Here is a 5,115-nt window from a genome sequence, read left to right as displayed (position 1 = left end):
GGTGCATGAAGGTTATGAATGCCCAACTTGCCAATTAGGAAATGAAATTGATTTCTGCCAAGAGCCTTAGTATGTAGGTCAGCCAACTAAGTTCGAGTAGAAACATAGGATGGTTGGATGACACCAGCAAGGACTGCATCACGCATAAAGTGACAATCAACCTCTATGTGTTTTGTGCGTTCGTGGAAGACGGGATTCTTTGCAATGTGTAATGTGGCTTGAATGTCGCAGTAGAGGTGAATAGGTGAGCTATGAGTTATTCCAAGACAGTGCAAGATGCTTTTTAACCATTTAAGTTCACACGTAGTAGTGGCCATGGATCGATATTCAGCTTCAGCGGACGAACGATTGTTTCTTGGTTTTTCCAAGATATCGGAGAATTGCCGAGGAAGATGATCCAGCCTATGAGAGATCGTCGGGTGAGAGGGCAGCTAGCCCAATCAGAGTCACACCATGCTGAGAGAAGAAGATTGTTGTCTCTATGTAGAAGAACTGCTTGCCCTGGGTTGCCTTTTAAGTATCGAACCACACGGAGAGCTGCATTCCAATGATCTTCTTTTGGTTGCTGCATAAATTGTGATAACATGTGAACACAATAGGGAAATTCTGGTCTCGTGAAACATAAATAAATAAGACGACCGACAAGATGACGGTAGCGGTCAGGATGGGGAAAATTGGTCCATCAGCAAGGGCAAGGTGGTGATTTTGTTCGAGCGGGGTAGTAGCAGGTTTGGCACCTAAAAGACCAGTTTCACGAATGATGTCTAAGGTATATTTTCTTTGGCAGAGATAAATTCCAGAACTAGAGTGAGCAACCTCAACCCCAAGAAAGTATTTGAGTGGACCCAAATCCTTCATATGAAAACAAGCATGTAGATAAGACTTGAAATGTTTAATTGCATGGCAATCATTTTCGGCCACAATAAGATCATCCACGTATACTAGGACAACAATATTTGTCTTGAACTTGTTCAATACAAATAAGGAGTATTCACATAGGGATTGTACGAACATAGCCTTTAAGTGCTTGACACAGTTTAGCGAACCAACAACGAGGTGCCTGCTTAAGTCCGTAGAGTGACTTATGTAGTTTGCAAACTAGTCTAGTTCGAGAAATAGTGAAACCGGGAGGTGGTTTCATAAAGACTTCTTCTTACAAATCACCATGTAAGAAGGCATTATGCACATCTATCTGGTGTAATTCCCAATGTTTGGCAACAACCACCGCGAGGACAATACAAACAGTGACCATTTTAGCCATTGGTGCAAACGTTTCCATGTAGTTGATCCCTTCAACTTGATGATTTCCGAGAATGACTAACCTTGCCTTGAACCGTTCCACCGTCCCATCTGACTTTCTTTTTATCTTGTAAACCCATTTTGATCTAAGAGCCTTTTTATCAATAGGGAGCCTCACTAACTCCCAAGCTTGGTTCTTCTCTAAGGCAGAAATTTCAGCTTGCATTGCTTTTTGCCACCTGACATCTTTCATAGCTTCTTTGTATGTCAAAGGCTTAGTTTCCTGTTCAAGAGTAGCAAGAAAACTACGATGTGCTATGGAGAAATTATTACAATTCACATATTGTGTAATACAATAAGGATTACCTGAGGATGAAGGTGGTGTGGGCAAACATGCAGATGGGCTTATTCGATGGATAATGTTGGTCACGTAGTCCTTCAATCGTGAGGAAGGCTGCCTGAGTCGTTGCCCGCGACCTAATCGATCAGTTTCTGTAGTCAGCAAGTCTTGTGAATTGTTGGGTGAAGAGGTCACATGCATGTCACTAGCTTAGGGCACACCATTAATTTGATCATCCTCAATATCATGAGCGATAGGTGCTATATCGGTAGGTTCAACGGATGAGGGCACATCATTCGTGGCCTTAGGAGTTGTGTCGGTTGTATCATGGCCCCCCTCACTTCGAAGGACCTACCACGATAGAAACCATCTTCATCTTCGTGAGAAATATTGGTTAAATGTGGCAGATTCCAAGCATTATCTTTGTCCTCTATATGTGGTTGACTGAAAGGAAAAACATTTTCGATGAAGTGTATATCTCGAGAGACATAGCTTTCTTTTGTTTCCAAATCAAACACTTTCCACCCTTTTTTCCCATAGGGATAGCCGATGAAAATACATTTCTTACCTTTGGGAACAAATTTGTCACCTTGTCTTCCTTTATTGTGTGCATAGCATAAGCACCCAAAGGTCCGCAAATGCTGAAGAGGAGAAGGCTTTCCATAGAGTACTTCAAAGGGGGTTTTCCCATTCAGCACTTTTGAGGGAACTCTATTAATTAAGTAACCAGCGGTGAGTATACATTCTCCCCAAAAATCAATTGGGAGATTACCTTGAAATCTTAGTGCACGTGCAACATTTAAAATATGCCTGTGTTTCTGCTCAACTCTCCCATTTTGTTGTGGTGTGTGGACGCAAGAGGTTTGAAATATTATTCCTTGATTCAAGAAGTAATTTTTCAAGCCAAGAAACTCGGTACCATTATCACTTCGAAACACTTTTACACTTTTATTAAACTGTCTCATAACTAAAGCAAAGAAATTAAGGAGGAATTTCGATACTTCCTTTTTATCGACAAGTAGATAGATCCACACACCGCGAGAAAAATCGTCCACTATAGTCATAAAATAATAAGCACCACATGAAGATGGAGTTTTATAAGGACCCCACAAATCACAATGTATCATTTCAAAAATACCACTGGCTCTTTGTTCACTAATGGGAAATTTTTCTTTGCATTGTTTAGCTCTAAAACATATATCACAATTCTCAAATTTATTTTTACCAAATCCAGAAATGAGTTTTGTAACTTTAAAGGATGGATGCCCTAAGCGTTTGTGCCACAATTCCATACAATCCATATTCTCTACCTTGTTAACTTGTAGTCTCTGAGCACCACAGAGGTAATAAAGCCCATCTTTACGTTTACCCACTCCAATCACCATCCTCGAAATGCAGTCCTACAATACACACAATTTATTAGTGAATTGTATAACATAATTTGACTCATCTAACAATTGCGATACAAATAGGAGATTGCAGTTCAAATTCGGGACAAAGAGAACATTGGCAAGTTTCAGTTGTCCCCCTAAACACACAGTTCCTTCTTTTGTTGCATTTGTTTGTTTTCCATTGGGCAATCCAACTGGACATGGCAGAATATCATGTACATCATGCATTTCTTTCATGCTTCTAGTCATATGATTTGAGGCTCTTGTATTAATAATCCAGGGTGCAAATTTGTAAATACCTGTCATCTTCTCATTATTTTCTCCTTTGTTCAGCATGTCTACCAACTTTTTCCATTGATCATTTGTTAATCCGGCAAGACCAGATTTGTCTGTGTCTGTATGGGTTCGACTGCACCACCGATTGCATGTGCTTGTGCAACATTGGCTTTCAAACTTGATCCTCTCCCTCGTCCTACACCAGATCGATGCAGCATCTTGGTCTTTCCACTCGTTTTCCCGTCAGTTTTGGGTCTTTCCCCCCACCATTCGGGATATCCAATCAATTGGAAGCAACTTTCAGTAGTGTGTCCCGATCTGCTACAGTTGCTACAGGTTTGATTTTTGTCCTTGGTTTCCCAACGTTTTCTTCCCTTTGCATGTGTCATAAGACCTATAATTTCACCTCGTTCTTCTTGTGTTCTTGTAATTATTTGGACACATTCCTCTTCGATTATGATCAAGTATACTCAATTCAAAGAAGGCAATGGATCACATGTGAGCAAGCTTGAGCGCACCGTTCCATATGTGGCATCATCTAACCCCATAAGAAACTTATGCACCTTTTCTTCTTCTTTACGTTTTTCCAACTTGGTGGAAAGATTACAAGTGCAGTTGGCACATGTGCATATTGGGACTTTCTCATAATTAGCGAGTTCATCCCATAGCACTTTTAGCTTTCCATAGTATTCGACTATGGCCATCCCTCCTTGCTTGCAGCCTACCAGTTCTGATTTAAGTTGATGTATCCTTGGGCCATTTGCAATTGAGAACCTTTCTTGGATATCGCTCCATAGTTCCTTTGCATTTTCTACCTATGAAATTGTAAAGCGCAACCTTGGCTCTATGGTATTCATAATCCATGAAATCAACATAGATTGGATTGTCCACCAATCTTCAAGTTTCGTTGTTCCTTCTTTGGGTCGTTCAACAATATCTTCAACGAACCCCCACTTTCTTCTAGCGCGTAAGGATGTTCGCATGGCACGAGCCCATTCCTCATAGTTCTCGCCTCGTAGTTGAACTTGAGTAATGATGTTTCCTGGATTGTCATTTGAATTGAGGTCATAAGGAGAAAACACACGTTTCCCTTTATCACCAATCTTTGCTTCACATTCACCCTTAGGTTGATCAACTTTTCCTTCTTCCTATAGATCTTGCTCTGATGCCATATCAGACTGTATTAGAAAGTATCAGTGGGAGAATTTGTAATGATTTTATTATCAATGAACCAGCCATATATATACATATTACTACAGCAACGTTTACGGGAACAAAATATTTACATATCAATTAACAAACATGATTCCTATAAACATGCTAAATAAATCTCTTGATTGGATTTGATTTGTCAATCAAAGCCCATTCTAGATTGGCACCATATCTGCGTGAATATTGTGCTGATATATTTCTATAGGCTGCCTCCAATATGAACAATTGAAAAAATTGTCATTAACAACTAATATTTCAAAGGAAGTCCATATATGAGCATCAATGCCTAATGATACGAGCATGAGGTATAAAGGGCTTCAAATGAAGCTTTGGATATGTGTGTCCCGGCAAGAGATTGTAGTTTAATAAATAAAAAGGGCTTGAGTAAATTTTAGTAATTTGAAAATGAAGGAATATTTAAAAGAAAGAGAAGATGGGAGAGTTTATTATAGATATAATAAGTGGAAGTAAAAGAGCCATTGTTTCCCATTACATGAACTGAGACAAAGAGACAAAGATGAGAGGACAACGTTGTTGTGTGGCTTTGTTCCTTGCACAGGCCTCCTTCTAACCATCTCAGACAAGTTATAAATTGGTAAGAACCTCAATTGTATGAATTTCTTTCCTATATAATTGTATCTTAACACCTTACCTTTT

The sequence above is a fragment of the Vigna unguiculata genome, chromosome 11 (genome assembly GCF_004118075.2).
Source record: "Vigna unguiculata cultivar IT97K-499-35 chromosome 11, ASM411807v1, whole genome shotgun sequence".
NCBI classification, from domain to species: domain Eukaryota; kingdom Viridiplantae; phylum Streptophyta; class Magnoliopsida; order Fabales; family Fabaceae; genus Vigna; species Vigna unguiculata.
This window is presented reverse-complemented; position numbering follows the sequence as displayed.